This window comes from Lontra canadensis, unplaced genomic scaffold (assembly GCF_010015895.1).
Source record: "Lontra canadensis isolate GAN:19392208 unplaced genomic scaffold, GSC_riverotter_1.0 scaffold36, whole genome shotgun sequence".
Taxonomy (NCBI): domain Eukaryota; kingdom Metazoa; phylum Chordata; class Mammalia; order Carnivora; family Mustelidae; genus Lontra; species Lontra canadensis.
This window is the reverse complement of record NW_022631030.1, coordinates 13827046-13844021: the sequence shown is the minus strand read 5'-3', so window position 1 is coordinate 13844021 and position 16976 is coordinate 13827046. Positions and strand designations below refer to the sequence as shown.

Below are 16976 nucleotides of genomic sequence, written 5' to 3'. Positions count from 1 at the left end.
GAAGAGTCGGCTTTTCTGATTGGCTTAGAGTACAAACGTAGGCGAGCGCTGCTTGAGACCCGCTCTTTGATTGGGTTTTAAATGAACAGCAGAGCACGAAATAAAGAGGCCTTCAGTCATTGGGCCATTGTGTGAATCTCCTTTTGGCTTTCTCTGCCGCCTGAATAAGCGTCTCAGGATCTTCGTCATGAGTCTTAAATCTGGGCCTGTCAGTTCGCCCCAGCGTTACTCGTCTCTAGGCAGGGCATGGGGTTTACAGAGTTCAACCAATCACATAACGACGAGATCAGGTTGCCAGGCAGATTATGCTAATAAGGCCCCGCCTTTTATGCTGCTCCCACTCTGCGGCGGGAAGAACCACCTGGAGGTGGCGGGGGGGGTTTGATTTCCATCACCCCTAGGGAGAGAGGATCGGGGACCCGCTGATCTTCCAGCTCCCCTCACCCAACGTCGTGTAAGTACCTAAAGGATCAAGGGAACCGGATAAGCCAGCGTCCAGAGTACCCCATCGACTGGGAGGGTGTTTCGTCTTTGCTTAGTCCCACCCAAAATGGCGCCAAGCTCTTTCCGCGTCTCAGAGCCCGGCCGGGGCCAACCGACCGCGGACCCGGGTGGGGGGGGGAAACTGATGGTGGTGGTGGGGGGGAGAAATCCCGGCGGCACCGCCCGATGGTACAGTCCAGCCGGGGCTGGGACAAGGCACCTCACTCGGGGTGGGGGGTCAAACCATCTGCACCTTCTAAGGGGAAAGGGGCAAAACCCCCTAAAGGAGCCCCTTCTGGCGCCGCGTTCAGCGATGGCTTCGGCGCCTCTTGGCCCCTGCCTTCCCCGCGCGCAGCCTCCCCCCTGCGACCCCCGAGTGGCTCGCACGCTCCGCCGGCCGCGCGCACCTCTCCTCCCCTGCCCGCGTTGGTTGGGCCGGGACGGCAGTTGGGCGCCCTGCGCGCTCCTGCCGCGGCGGTTGGGCCGGCGCTCGGGGTGCAGCGGGCGGTCTCCGCCGGCCGGGTACCCCGGGGGCGGCGCGGGGGTGGCGGCGCGGCCCGGGGCTCAGGGCCAGGCGGGCCCGCGCGATGGAGGGCTCCCTCGGATGGGGCGCTCTGCTTTGTCTCGTGAGGCCGCGCCACCCACCTGCCATTGATTGCTAGTTCCCTCAGTCCCATATTTACAAGTTGGCGTCGGCGGGACCCGGGGAGGCCCGGCTTGGAGGGGCGCGGGGATGGCACGTTTGGGTCAGTCTTGGTAAACAGCGGCCCGGGGTGGGCAGGGCGGAGGCCGAGGCCAACCTGTGCTCGGTGTTGTGTGCAAAGGCGTGAGCCAGAGGCCCTTTGGGGCGGGTGGATGGTGTACAGGTTCCAGGCGATCCTCAGCTTTCGTTAAGCATTTTTTAGTCAGTAGCCAGGTGTTAGGTACTCGACCAAGGAAAATGAACGCAGCGCTCTTGAGTTTTGTGTGCGTGCGTGTTTACCCTTGCTTGGATTTGTTGGATTCAGTCAAATTCCAATCGATGTTTGTGTATGCTTAACACGGGGAGGGCTCGTTTTGGTGCTGTCATTGAGGATTAAGTGTGCGATGAGTCCACCCAGCTCAGCCATGTGCCTTATTCTGCACCGTCATCTGTTCAAATCTTGTCCCACGAAGTTTTAACCTCAACAGTATTTTACCTTCATTATTTTAAAACTAACAAAAGCACTCACGACTGTTTTGGGGCCTCTTTGCACCACCCGTTCCTTTGTTATCACTCAACCTTTTGGGATAAGCTCTTTGAATGCCGGAAGGTACCCTGTTTTTGGTACTCTTCTACCCACTCCATCCCCAACACCATAATAGTTTCCACGTTGATGAACCATTATTAACATGTTGCTCTAGAACTGAGAAAATTGCCTTTGTTGGGGGGGGGCAAACCCATGTTTTAAAGCAGTGCTGATTGATTGTATGTTTAGAAGTAACTTCTACATTACTTTTTTCATGAGTTGAGGTGAGATAGTTTTACAAAAGGGGCCGTTTTAAAGTGGATAATTTAGGGTTGCCTGGGTGGCTCCGTCTCTTAAGCCTCTGTCTGCCTTTGGCTCAGGTCATGATCCCAGGTGCTGGGATCCAGTCCCTCCTTGAGCTCCTTGCTCAGTGGGGAGCTTGCTTCTCCCTCTGGGCTCCCTCTGTGTGTGCTCTCTCTGTGACAAGTAAATAAATAAAATCTTTAAAAAAAAAATAAAGTGAACAATTTGTAGTAGATGTACATTTTAAAATTTTGGACCCAGACATTCCTACTTTGTGACTCCTCTTAACTGATTTATTCCTTGGCCATCCCACTCTTGGCTCTTTGTATGGCAAGGGTGCTTACCTGCTGTCTGTTTTTCTAAATGAATCATTTTTAGCTTCCTAATGTTTTGCAGCACAAGTATCAATGTGCACATCATATATTGTGCCTGTGAACATAATCAAGTAGTATGATAGATAAGACAAAGTTCATGTCTTCAAGGGCCCTGAATGCTTTTTGCTTAGAATGTGGTGGTATAAGAGATAGTCTATCAATCCAATACAATCCTAAATTGATTGGTACTGCCTCAATTTCCACTTGTCTAAATTTATTTTTTCGTCCTAGTTTTAACAATAATACATGATCATTGTAGAAAACACAGAAAATATAGGAACGGTATAAAATAAAAATTACCTAGAGTAAAATTACTAGAGACAATCCTTGCTGATATTTTAGTGTGATTCAGATCTTGGTGTGAATGTGTGTATCAAACATTTTTACAAACTTGGCATCATGATATTTGGTTTCTGTTTCTGGTTTTGTTTTTCATGTAGATGGGTACCCTCATGACTTCACGGATAACTGGGTACTGTCCGTACTTTCCCCCATTACTTGAGGGGGTGCATCATGAAATCCTCTGAACTGAAAGAATTAGAACAGTTGACTCATTTTACTTTTTAAAAACGTGTCCTAATGGGATAGGTTCCTGAGTAACAAGCAGAATTGATCAGAACTGAAAAATATTGAGCTATAATTATAGTTTCCATAATTTTACATTTCAAGCACTAGTAAACACATCATGACTACATGCTTTCTTTTGGTAAAAGACAAACTATTAAACACGTTGTCATTGCAGTGTTAGAATTGTTTAGTCTGAGTTTGTTTTAAAATTGAATGTTGATGGACTTTGACCTGTTACCACCTATAATACATAATCTTCCTCCGCCCCACCTCTTTCCCCAAAGAGCAACGACACACCCCTCCAGCAATTTGTATGTTTTTTACCGGCAGAATTTATTGATGATTGTTTAAATTTATCATAGGTATTTTAGTAGATTAGCAAATGAGAATTTGGTCTGGTGTCCAGAAAGAGCCAGTGAGCTAAGAAAAATGAACTGTTTGCTATAAGCAAATCTTTGCAGAATGGTCCCTCCAGAATTCTCCTGGAGTACTGTGTAGGGGGAGGAAGGTGAGAGGAGAGCTGCTGACTTCATTGTTTTGGTCATTTCTCCGTTGAAGCCTTCTTCTCTTCCTCTGGCATTAAACTGTTTACCCGATTTACTTGAATCACTGCTAAATCTGGTCTCTGTCCTTTTTTTGTTCTCAAGGCTACAACACTATTTCAAGATTTCTGTGGAACATTCTGGACTGGTTCCTTCACATTTTATTTCCTCCAGCTCTTTCTGTGACATTGATACTTCACTCTCAGTACTGAAACGTTATTTCCATTCCCTTTCCCAGATCCTTCAGTGGTTTACACATTATCTGTGTAGATTTTAAATTTGTTCAAGTTGTGGAAACATCTGGAAGTAGGTTTTGCTATGTTTTGTTTTTTGATAACTTTGAAATAGTTAGAAAATTCCTTGGCGGTGCTGGTGGGGGTGCTGGTGAGGAAATGGAGAGGCGGTGGGGAGATGCTGGATAATCTCAAATCACAATTATAGCAAGACTAGTTACAATGTGGAGAGAACAAACATTATAGAATCAATACTGTACAATATTTTAAGAACCCCAGGTAGATTGCTGAAAGGTCATTATCTGCTAAAATGGTCCATTATTGTTACTCATTTCCTAGTTGAACTCTTATTTCAACGTTAGAATATTGGAGCTACGTGCTCCTTTCTTGACCCATGTCTTGCACTTTCTAGGTCTCACTCAATGGTTGCAATCCACAGCCTTTTTACTATTGTGATCTTTAGAAGAGCTATCCCTTAGATCTGTGCAGTCCAAAATAGTAGGCAGTAGCCACACGTGGCTATGGAGCACTTGAAATTTGGCCAGTGCTGTAGGTGTAAAATACTTTTATGCCAGATTTTGAGAGTCAGTATGAAGAAACAATTGATAAAATGTTAATTACAAAGTTTATTTAATTAGTTTTTGAAAAAGATTTTATTTGTCAGAGAGAAAGAGCAAGTGAGCACAAGCCGGGAGAGCAGCAGGCAGAGGGAGAAGCAGGCTCCCCGCCAAGCTGGGAGCCAGATGTGAGACTTGATTCCAGGACCCTGGGATCGTGACCTGAGCTGAAGGCAGCTGCTTAACTGACTGAGCCACCCAGGCATCCCAGTTTATTTATTTTTAAGTGATCTCTATATCCAATGTTAGGCTCAAACTCATAACCCTGAGTTCAAGAGTCACATGCTCGAGTCCCACTGAGCCAGCCAGGTACTCTTAAGATATTGGTTATATGTTGAAATGATAATATGTTACATATACTAGGTTAAATAAATATGTTTTTGCAATTTCACCTGTTTCAACTTTAAAAAAACAGAGGTACTGGAAGATTTACAATTACATATGTAGCCTGCCTATGTGGCTTGCATGATATTTCTGTTGAACTTGCAGTCTTAGACTTAGTTTAATAGGAGTGGGGTTTCCAAGTAGCAGTAAGTCCTCATACAATGTATTATCTTTTGGTTTCTATAGTTTCATCTAATAGATACGCTAATATGTAGGTGTGTCTGATTTTTTTCTTAGTGCTTACGATAGATCTCACAGAAGCATTATTCTTTTGAAGAAAACCTTAAAGCCACTTCCAGATAATTGAGTTAACTGTTATTGAATTAATATACTCAATCACTTGAACTTAAAATAATAAAATGAAAATTTATTGAGCACATAATCCATTAAAAAAAGTCGAGCTAAGCATAATCAGCTGAATTTTCCCAAACTTGGTCTGCTGCTTACTCATTGATTTTTATAATGTATCATTTTTTTCAAAGCTTTAAGGAATACTTCTGGGAGAAAGTTAAAACTGAGAAAATCAAGCTCACTTTTTTTTTTTCCCCCCTCCTATGATTTAGGGAAAGGCCATGATAGTTTGATTCCTAGTGTGGAATACTTTGGACCAGCTCAGGGGACAACTGTCCTTTTAAACACACAAGTGTATAGCTTACAGATAAAATCATGTTCTTTTTATGTCTGTATTTGAAAACAAATATTTCCTTTTACTACCCTGTATGGAGGTTTGATATGTTGTAGCATTGAACAGCATGGGCTCTGTGGGCAAAGGAACCTAGATTCATAGACTAGACTCAATCGACTCATCTTGGGCCCTCTACATAAAGTTTGTAGCCTGCCTGCCTGCCTGCCTGCCTTCCTTCCTTCCTTCCTTCCTTCTTTCTTTTTTAAGATTTTATTTATTTGTTTGACAGAGAGCACACAAGCCACAAGCAAGGAGAGCAGGCAGAGGGAGAGGGAGAGGTAGACTTTCCGCTGAGCAAGGAGCCCAATGCAGGGCTTGATCTCAGGACCCTAGGGTCATGACCTGAGCCAAAGGCAGATGCTTAACTGGTTGAGCCACTCATGTGCCCCCCCCCCATTAAAGATTATATTTATATGGCAGAGAAAGAGTAGTTTCTTTATTAAATCATGTAACTTTTTTTTTTTAAAGATTTATTTATTTATATTTTAGGGAGTGAGAGAGACAGAGTGCCGGTGTAGAGGGGCAGAGGGAGAGAGTCTCAAGAAGACTGCGCTGTGCTGAGGGTTGAGCCCAGAGCCCCGGGTGTGGCTGGGTCTCAACCCTTCAGCTGAAACCAAGAGTCAGCTGCTCCATGGACTGTACCACCCAAGCACCTGTCGTTTAACTAATTCTTAATTATTATTATTTTTTAAAAAGATTTTATTTATTTGACAGAGAGACAGTGGGAGAGGGAACACAAGGAGGGGTGTGGGAGAGGGAGAAAAAGGCTTCCGGCCAAGCAGGGAGCCCGATGTGGGGCTTGATCCCAGGACTCTGGGATCACGATGTGAGCTGAAGGCAGCTGCTTAACAGACTGAGCCACCCAGGCACCCCGACTAGTTCTTAATTATTAATGGGGATAATAATAGTACCAGTCTCATAGTCTTGGTATGAAAATGCTTGTTATCAGTGACCACAATAATGTAGCTGTCTCAGGAGCAAAGCACATAGTGATCATCAACTACTGATTTTGGACACCCTCTGCTTTAGCCAAACCAGTATTCCCACTGTCCCTGCAGTATTCTGGAGTTTTCCTTCATGTTTTCACACCTTCATTTCTCAAATGGAATGTTTGTGTCATCCCCCTGCCCTCCACCTCCTCTTCTAGTTCAGTCCAGCAAAATCCCGCCCATCTTTCTCCAGCAGTTGGTTGGTAGACTTTTTTTCGGTAAAGAACCAGGGAGTAAATATTTGTGGTTTTGTGGGCCATATGGTCCCTGTTACAACTGATCTTTCACGTCCGTCATGTGAAGCATGGCTGTGTTCCAATTAAACTTTATTTATGGACCCCAAAGTGTGATGTACTGTAATTTTCATGTGTTATGAAATACTCTTTTTTTGGAGTCTTTTCAGCTATTTTAAAATGTAAAAACCACTCTTAGCTCACAGGCTATACCCAAAACAGGCGTTGAGCCACCCTTGGGCTGTGATCTGCCAGCCCCTGTATTAGAGCAGACTGAAAGCACACATTCTTCATGGCAGTCCTGTTGACCATCGTACTTGAAACTGCTCCCTTTTGTCTCTGAATGTCCTACAGGGCTTTTGTACTGTTTTGTAATAATAGTAGCACTTATTGGGTACTTAATTCATATCATACAGCAATTATTTGTGCTTATTTCTTGTTTCCTAAATATGTTGTAAATTTCTAGAAGTGATGGATACATTTTAGCCTCCTCATATAGAAATGCAGTACAAGAATGTCTACTGGATTCTAAGATGTTTGGAGGCATAAAGGAGTGAAGGTAATTAATTTTAAGATATTCAAAGTGATTTCCAAGGTTTTCTTCCCTTTTCTTCAAAATTTTTATTTTTTGTGTGCAAATCTCTTCTCGCTTGAAGATTTTGAGGCTAGTCTGTTGGGGGCTATTTTCAGTCTTACTACAAACCATGATTATGGGCAACCTTATTATCATGTCCTTCTGATGGTGGAATAGCTCTAACACCTTTAGCTAATTGTTGCTTTGCGTATGACTAAACTTTTCAGTGTGTTTTCTAAGGCATCTGTTTACATCTCATCCTTAATGTGTGACATTGACAGAGCAGTATTGTAACTATAGATGAGAACCAGGAGACAATTTTAGTGAATGATATAAGAGTGGTGGGAGCTAGGCTAGGAGCAAGGTGTGTGGGGGTTCTCAATCTCAGGCGATGGTGTGTATATTAATTAGATTTCAGTCTCTTTCTCATTTATCCATCTTCTCTTGAAGTTGATGAATGAAATTATTCAGGATTTTAATTAAGTACTTCATACATTGATAAATATAAGGACCTACAGCCAGTCGGTGTTTAGGGCCCTTGTTTATGTGACATGTAAGTTTTCTCAAGTACGTTGAAGCTGTTGAAGTAAGATATGACATAACTATAAAATGTTAATTCTAGAATTAAAACTAAATTATGGGGGGACACCTGGGTGGCTTCATTGCTTGAGAGTCCAACTCTTGGTTTCAGCTCAAGTCATGATCTCCTGATGGTGGGATCTAGCCCCACTTTGGGCTCTATGCTCAGCACTGAGTCTGCTTCAAATTCTTTCTTCCTCTCCTTTCCCCTCTGCCCTTCCCTGCTCACTAACTCACTCTTTCTAAAATAAATAAATAAATAAAATCTTAAAAAAGAAATCTTAGATAAACAACAACAATCCCCCTAAATTATGGAGAGCCTGACTGGCTCAGTCAGTGAGGCATATCACTCTTGATCTTGGGGTTGTGAATATGAGCCCCAGGTTGGGGTAGAGATTACTTAAAAATATACCCAAAACTGGGGTGCCTGGGTGGCTCAGTGGGTTGGAGCCTCTGCCTTTGGCTTGGGTTATGGTCTCAGGGTCCTTGGGATCGGGCCCCAGGTTGGCAGGGGGGGGGTCTCTGCTCAGTGGGGAGCCTGCTTCCCCTTCTCTCTCTGCCTGCCTCTCTGCCTACTTGTGATTTCTCTCTGTCAAAATAAATAAATAAAATTAAAAAAAAATACCCAAAACTAAACTAAATTATGTAGCAGAAATTGTACTTTAAAGAACTTTGTTCCATTAAGAATTTTAAGAACACTTACATTCATATTTATATATAAGTTATCCCAAAGTTTGGTGTCTCATCAAAAAATGTATCTTTTGGGGCGCCTGCGTGGCTCAGTTGGTTGAGCGACTGCCTTCAGCTCAGGTCATGATCCTGAAGTCCCGCGATCAAGTCTCACATCAGGCTCCCAGCTCCAGGGGGTCTGCTTCTCCCTCTGACCTTCTCCCCTCTCGTTCTCTCTTTCTCTCACTCTTTCTTTCTCAACTAAATAAAAATTTAAAAAAATGTATCTTTTATTTGAGGGGTGCCTGGGTGGCTCAATCAGTTAAGCTTTTCAGACTTTCGGTTTCTGCTCAGGTCATGATCCCAGGGTGGTGAGATTGAGCTCTGTGTTGGGCGCTGTGCTCAGCTGGGAATGTGCTTGAAATTCTTTCTCCCTGTCCGTCTGCTTCTCCCTCTGCTTGTGCTCTCTCGTTTCTTTTTTCTTTTTAAGATTTTATTTATTTATTTGATAGAGATCACAAGTAGGCAGAGAGGCAGGCAGAGAGAGTGTGGGGGGGAGCAGACTCCCCGCTGAGCAGAGAGCCTGATGCAGGGCTTGATCCCAGGACCCTGAGATCATGACCTGAGCTGAAGGCAGAGGCTTAATCCACTGAGCCACCCAAGTGCCCCATCATTTCTTTAAAAGTATATCTTTTTATACATCATTAAAAAAATACCTATCTTTTGGGGGCACCTGGTTGGCTCAGTCAATGGAACATGTGACTCTTGATCTCAGGGTTGTGGGTTTGAGCCCCCCGTTGGGTGCAGAGATTACTTAAAAATAAAAAAAAAAATAGAAATAGGCATCTGGGTGGCTCAGTCATTAAGCGTCTGGCTTCAGCTCAGGTCATGATCCCAGGGTCCTGGAATCAAGACTCTCCCCCACCCCCGCTCCCCCCCCCCACTGGGCTTTCTTCTCAGTGGGGAGCCTGCTTATCCCTCTCCCACTCCCCCTGCTTGTGTTCCCTTTCTCATTGTGTCTCTCTGTCCAATGAATAAAATCTTAAAAAAAAAATAGAAACAATCATATCTTTTTTCAGATCATGTTTTTTCACCACTTATAAATTATAGGACATATGGGACACCTGGCTGTCTCAGCTGGTAGAGCATGTAACCCCATCTTGGAGTTGTGGGTTTGAGTACCATATTGAGTGTAGAGATTGCTTAAAAACAATATCTTTGAAAAAAACTATTGGACATATTTTTAAGTCTAAGAGAATATGTATAAAAAATATATGTCTAAGAAAATATGTATAAAAAGACCTTTACAGAAAAAAAATTCTAAGACTTTATTGAGTGACTCTAAGTGAAACCTAAATAAAGGAAGAAGATACACTGGTTCAAGGTTTGGAAGATTTGATATTTGCAAGGTGTTAATTCTTTGGAAACAGACTTACAGATTTAATGTAATCCCAGCAAGTTTAAAAAAAAATAGACAAGGCGATACTAAAGTTTTTGCTAATGCCCAAGAAAAGACAAGAGACTCTTGAAAAAGAAAAAATAAATTGGAAAAACATCTCTACTGGAGATCAAGAAGAGCGTCGTAATTAAGACAGTGTGTATTGGCACCAGGATAGACTAATTGATCAGTAGAACACCATGAGGAGTACAGAAATAGATTCATACGAATTCAGACACTTAATTTATGACCCAAGAGGCATGGCAGATGAAAGACAAAGCAATAAGGCCTTCAGAAGCTAATATAGGAGAATATTCATGACTTCAATATAGGTCTTAGATATGGAATCTTATCTTAAATAAGATGTTGCTTCCACTAATAGAATAATGGGCAGAAGTCTTCAACAGGCATTTCAGAAAAGGAGATAGCGAAATGTCTATTAAATATTTGTATTGTAAGGTGTTCAACCTTGTTAATAATCAAAGAGATGCAAATTTCAACCACAGTGCCACATTACTGATACCTAAATTACAGTTGGCAATACCGAATCCTAATGCTCTTGAGCAACAGGAACATTCATATCTGGCTGATAGGAATATAACTTGTATGACTACTTTGGAAGGCAGTTTGGAATTATCTAGAAAGTCAAAGATATGCAGACTCTGAAGCCCAGCAATTCCCCTGCTAGAGAAATGCATATACATGAGATAAGCAGAAAAGATATTTGAAGTAATTAATTTTCCTGGTATGAGTTGACTCAGTTAATGTTTGAGGGCTGCTATGTTCTCTTCTGTACACCCAGGTAGCTTTTGTTTTGTTACAACAGTTGACTAATGTTATTTATATTTTCCCTCTCTGCTGAAAATTTTAATACAAATCTTTCATCCAGTCTGTTCTTCAGTTCCTAAAACAATGCTGGCCATAGAATAGGCATTTAATAAATATTATTGTGTTTAAAAAAGTTATTTCATTTTTATAATGGGCGCTCTTCACTATGCTTTGTAGTTGCGTCAGCTAATTTGGCTATAGACTGATTTGCCTATTTAAATCTCTTTGTGGGTTTGGTAAATTATAACCTCCCCGGGTTCCTTTGGGATCAAGCCTAGCCTAGTGGTTGCATCATCTGGTGGGAGGCCAGGGCAACAGGAGCAGATCCAAGCCTCACTTGCGTTCTGGCAATTTTGCCCAGGAGAAAGCTGTGCAGCAGAGACGGAAGTGATCAAGCTCTGGTAGTGAAAGGGATCTGGGTTCAAATCCCACTTACGAGCATTATGACCTTGGACAAGTACAAATTTCTGGTTGTTGTGAAGATTGAAATGGAGTATTTAAAGGCCATCTCACAAGGCCTGGCATGTGATGGATGCTGAGTAAACGGCAGTAGTTATAATTGTTACTATTCCACTGGTGCTTACTTAAGTACCATTGGATTTCCACAGTACACATTTTCATTAAGATGGACTGTGCTTATGCTGCATTTTAAAATAAAAAACTGCATCCATTAGGGGACTCCAATTTTGTGATCTCCCTTAACCACTTCAGTGGATTTGCAAATGAATCTAACATGTGCTCTGAACGTAGTGGTTCTGACAAGTGTTTGCAGAAGAGAGGTGGCTGAGACTTCTGAACAGGCGCTGGATGCCACTGTTTGTCGCTCCGTGGAAGAAAGTGCTAACTGCAGAGTTTGAGTCTACCCATTTTAACTGGAAATATACATATTTTTTAGTGTCATATGTCAGATGCGAGAACCCTTGCTTATAGTTATGAGGTATTTATTCCCAAATCAACTGTTTAGTAATGAAAATGTATTAAAATACCTTTTAATTGGAAATAAGACTTTTCTGGATAAGATACCTTCATGATCTGATGCTTAGCCTGTGGTGATCGTAATACAGTTAACATTTGTAATACACTCTATGCTGTTATACTCTATTATAACAAACATCCCACTCTATCTTTAACAGCAAGCCTGTGAATTAGCTAAGTCAGATGATGTTATTTCAGTTGTTAAGATAGAGAACTTTTTATTTGCCTTCACATTCAAGATTTTTACACCGCGCTGTACTTTAAGAAATGTCCTGGCTCGTAGAAGGCAATTCTGTATACTAGACCAGTGGATGCTGGCCTCCTATAGTTAGTTTCATTAAGATGGAGGAACTTGAAATTTGAAGAAGGTTGAATTTAGATTACAATTTTTTTTTTTTTTTTTTTTTTTTTTTAATTTACTTGACAGATAGAGCACAAGTAGGCAGACGAGAGGGAGAAGGAGACTCCCCGCCCAGCAAGGAGCCTGATGCGGGGCTGGGTCCCAGAACCCTGGGATCACAACCTGAGCCGAAGGCAGATGCCTAATGACCGAGCCACCCAGGTGCCCCTAGATTATAAGTCTTAATTGATTGCCAGTAAGATGGAATTTTTATGAAGGCAATAACTGCCTCATTATGTCATTTGTCTGGGCTCACCATCTTGTTAATCAAACGCTTGTCTTTGACCATTCTGTGTTTTATATTTAAATTTGCAAACAGGGGACCTGAGGTGGAAGAAGGAGAACTTGAAAATGAACAGCAGGTGAGACCCTCATTAACCTGTTCACAGAGGAAGTGAATTGGATATAAAAGGAATTACTTCAAACTAGTATCAGTTTACTTCTTAGTGCTGGGCCCAACGCAGTGGCTCAGCCTATTTGAACAACAACAAAAAAGGCTGTGTAGTGTTTCAGGAGTTGAGGCAGCTTGAACAGGTAGTTACACTGTTTTCTCTTGTGTTAAATGCATAGTGTTAAGTAAGGAAAAGTTGGGTTGTATAATAATTGCCTGTAACCCATTTTAATATATTTTTCTCAGTTAAAACAGTAAAGCGCACGAACTTCAAGAAACAGCTTGGTACTTAAAAGTGTGCCTCTTTCCATTCTCCAGTGTTTTATCCTAACGAGTTGGGATTATGATTGTTGAGTCATAGTTGCCACCCAGAGCCATCTGTAAGAAAGGCTTTCAGGGCTCCAGAACACCCACCTGCCAGTCTCCTACTTACTTGCTGCAATTGCTAATGCAACAAAAGAGCTTGAGATATTTGGGCCAGATAGCTTTCTGTGTTCAGGTGTGCCAGGGGCCACAGCTAGTATTTGTACCCCTGCCAGCTGTCTTGTGAAACAAGGCCACCGTTCACACAGGGAGCTACGGTAGTGTGCTTACAGCTAACTGTCTGGAGTTGAAACACAGGGGCGCTCAATGTTACTTGATGAGTCATTTGAATCAATCTTTCAGTCTTCACATGTTCCTCATAAATCCATATTTACATCCAAAGTTTATTTCACATATTCCTCATAAGTGGATGGAACAGATTTGCTTGTTAGCTTGTGGCGAAGGGAAGCTGGAAAATCAAAGACTTGTGAGAGTGATGTGGTTGGCAAGGAAGACCACCTAAATTAACAATCACATCAGCCTTTTCAGAATTCTGACATAAATACCACAAGCATATTAGGGAGGCTGGTAAGTTGTATATTTTGAGCAATGGTGTCCGGATTCTTGCTAAGCTTTTGTTTAGTGATAAAGTCTTTTTTTTTTTTTTAAAGGTGATGATTTTGAGCACTGAAAGTTTGTGTATGAATGTCTATTAATATCAGTAAGTCCCAGTAAGAAATCAGAGCTCTGATCCTTGCTTATTAAAAGTCAGGTCTTGGCCTCATTATAATCAGTCTCTCATATTACTTCTAGAATGATTTTCTGAAAAGTTTTATTGCCATGACAAAAGACTTGTCTTCTCTTGTTGTCCAAGAGTTAGCCCGATCTGGGTGACATCAGACTCACCTGGGGATACTTGATTATTTAAAAAAAAAAAAAAAAGGAATGCTTCATGAAGGTGCCTGTCATCCTTGTGTGGGGCCATGCCCATCTTCTCTGTATCTTTCCAATTTTAGTACTTGTGCTGCAGAAGGGAGCACCACCTGGGGACGTTTTTTTAAAAAACAAAGACGCCTTGGGGCGCCTGGGAGGCTCAGTGGGTTAAAGCCTCTGCCTTCAGCTCAGGTCATGATCCCAGGGTCCTGGGATCAAGCCCCACGTCAGGCTCTCTGCTCCGCGGGGAGCCTGCTTTCTCCTCTCTCTCTGCCTGCTTGTGATCTCTGTCTGTCAAATAAATAAATAAAATCTTTTAAAACAAACAAACAAAGATGACCGCTCTCTTCCCCTCTACATCTGCAACTGATTGAATCAAAATTCTCAGGGGGCTTCCTGGCTGGCTCTGTACAATGTTCGACCCTTGATCTCAGGGCCATGAGCTCAAGCCTCACATTGAGTGTAGAGCTTACTTAAAAAAAAAAAAAAAAAATTTCTTCAGGGGTAAGGCTCTGGAATTTGTCCTTCTTGCCTAGCTTCCTAGGTGATTCTGATAAAACCAGTTCATAAACTTTGGGCATTGTAATTCTTTAACTTGAAGGCTTTAACAAGCTCATCCTGTTTGAGACTTTTCTCTCTCAGTCACTAGCCCCTGAGAATTCCTCAATTCCTCTTGAGTCTGGAACTTTCTCAAGTTGTTTATATATAGAGAGTATTTATATGCTTATACTATATATGTGTATATATGTATATACCCCATAATTGTATAATAATATAAATATTATACAATATGCATACTGAAAAGTTCTTGATGTTTATTGCCAGTTTGCTTCCTAGACGTTCTGCATTGATTTAAATGTCCATTTTTTTCTTAAAAAAAAAAATGCCTGTATTGAGTTATCATGCATATACCATAAATTCACTCATTTAAAGAGCTTTAGTGTATTTTATGGAGTTCTGCAACAGTCACCAGCGTCAGTTCTAGAATATATTCATAACCCCCAAAAGAATTCCGTATCTCTTGTCTTAATTCCCCATCTGTGTTCTGCTTCCTGTCTCTATTCATGCGCCATTCTGCAGATTTCATATAAGTGAAATCATTCGATATGAGGTCCTTCATGACCAGCATCTTTGACTTAGCAGAGCACCTCGACCCCGCCCCGTCAGGCCTGCTTTCACCAGGGCCTAAACAAAAACAGAGAGGTCTGAGAGGCCGAGAATCCTGCAGGGCTTTAGGTAATCTCTTGGGACTGAAGAGACAGAGATCCGAGTCGAAGGCAGTCAGAACAGGAGGGCCAACATCCCAGAGGCAAAGAAGACACAGAGAGGTGAGCCCGAGATTAGCCCTGGTTTTCCTCTTGAGGCATTTGCTGCCAAACTGTGCTGGTCAAGAGGATAAGGAGGGAAAAGTAACTGAAGAGAAGAGTGGGGACTTTGGTAGTCTTACAGTGCTGGGGAGACAAAAACTGGAATCCAGGGCCCACTAAGGAGGAAGCTCCCCAGGAAAGATCTCAAAGTCTGTTGCGACTTCTAGAAGGTCAGACCAAGGAGCAGACCCAGTCTGCAAACCCGGCTGGAGTAGCCCCATGGGACAGAGTGCCCTGCCCTTCTGCAGCCTGCCAGAGCATAGGTGGATGTGGAGGAAGCTGGCCGTTCCCTGTGGGAGAGGACACCATGAGGCTTTCAGGCACGGGTGGTGTTCTGAGCTTTGATCCACCACATTTACTCTGTGACCATCCCTGGAGCTGGATGCTAATGATTTGTGCTCTTTTCTGTAGGCCTGTGATACACTCTGCTGCTTTGAGGTTTCCCTCTAAAATCTTGTGAGAGGAGAATAGAGGACTCCTGACAGATTCTCTTTGAAATTGCCTTCAGATTTTGCCAGCCAACCAGCTATTCTTTGTAAAAAGGAAAAGCAAACATCAAGGTTTCTCATTCTTCAGAACTCACACTGAGTGGTGGTTCCTTTTGAACTCTCAAGGATTTTAATGTAGAATTGTCCAGCTGAGACCCCCAACAAGACTCTTAACCCAGGTTTTTCTTTTCTTTGAGGAAGGAGGAGGACTTGGTGCCTGGTGGGATTTCTGTATGGGAGTAGAAGGGCAAAGGGATGTATAAATGGAGTGGGAAAAGAAGGCCAAGGGGACCATTTCAGATCTGCTTGCACCAACTTCATTCCTCGCTTGTTTTTGTAGCCCTCTTTTCTAATCCTTTTTTTCTTTTTTTTTTTTTTTTTTTTAAACTTTAGTTCAGTTCTCTTCTGGTTACACAGTATTGTCTTTGATGATAGCCAGCAATGAATTAGGAAAATTTCTTTTCTTCTTCTTTTTTTTTTTTTAAGATTTTATTTATTTGATAGAGAGAAGCACAGTGAGAGAGGGAACACAAACAGAGGGAATGGGAGAGGGAGAAGCAGGATCCCCACTGAGCAAGGAGCCTGATATGGGGCTTGATCCCACAACCCTGGGATTGTGACCTGAGCTTAAGGCAGATGCTTAATGACTGAGCCTCCCAACTGCCCCAGAAAAATTTCTTTAGGATGTATTCTGCAGTAGTTTTTAGTCTGTAACATGTCAGTCCTCTCATATTAAAAGTGCTGCTTATTCTGAAAATTTTCTGCCATTGTCTGCTCACTTACTGAGTTTCTAAAGTTTTTTCTGTTTATTTTCTCAGTGGCATAAAGTTTTATCTGGTGAGGTGCCTGGCCAGCTCAGTCAGTAGGGGATGTGACTCTTAATTTCAGGGTTGTGAGTTCAAGCCCTGTGTTGGGCATGGATCCTACTTAAAATCAATCAATCAACCAACCAACCAATAAAACAATTTTTTATCTGGTGGAATTTTTCTGCAATCTTGAACATTTCATTGTTTGCTTTACTGTTAACACATAGCAAATGTTGGGGGTGGTTGGCTGGCTCAGTGGGGTAATAAGCCTCTGCCTTCGGCTCAGGTCATGATCTCAAGGTTCTGGCATTGAGCCCTGCATTGGGCTCTCTGCTCAGCAGGGAGCCTGCTTCCCCCTCTCTCTCTGCCTGCTTCTCTGCCTATTTGTGATCTCTCTCTCTCTGTCAAATAAATAAACAAAATCTTAAAAAAAAACCCAAAAAAACAACCGCATAGAGGCACCTGGGTGGCTCAGTGGGTTAAAGCCTCTGCCTTTGGCTCAGGTCATGATCCCAGAGTCCTGGGATTGAGCCCCAAGTCGGGCTCTCTGCTCAGTGGGGAGCCTGCTCCGCCCCCCCCCCCCCCCCCCCCCCCCCCCCCCCCCCCC

The 16976-nt window shown here is 42.6% G+C and overlaps 1 protein-coding gene and 1 non-coding gene across 7 annotated transcripts in view; one reads left to right on the top strand and one right to left on the bottom strand.

Annotated features, from left to right (window-relative positions):
* The first annotated feature begins 235 nt into the window (after nt 1–235).
* PRDM10 (PR/SET domain 10) overlaps nt 236–16976 on the top strand; it is a 96301-nt gene continuing 79560 nt past the window's right edge. For 2 of the 6 annotated variants that reach the window (XM_032868929.1, XM_032868926.1), the window contains exon 1: nt 236–454. The gene's annotated coding sequence lies outside the window, so the exon portion shown is untranslated. Of the gene's footprint in view, nt 455–12400; nt 12444–16976 lie in introns of all 6 variants that reach the window. The other 4 variants (XM_032868930.1, XM_032868928.1, XM_032868927.1 and 1 more) reach the window with 3 other exon arrangements.
* LOC116874404 lies at nt 13710–13815 on the bottom strand. Its single transcript, XR_004383984.1, has one exon. It is a non-coding gene; the product is annotated as a U6 spliceosomal RNA (small nuclear RNA).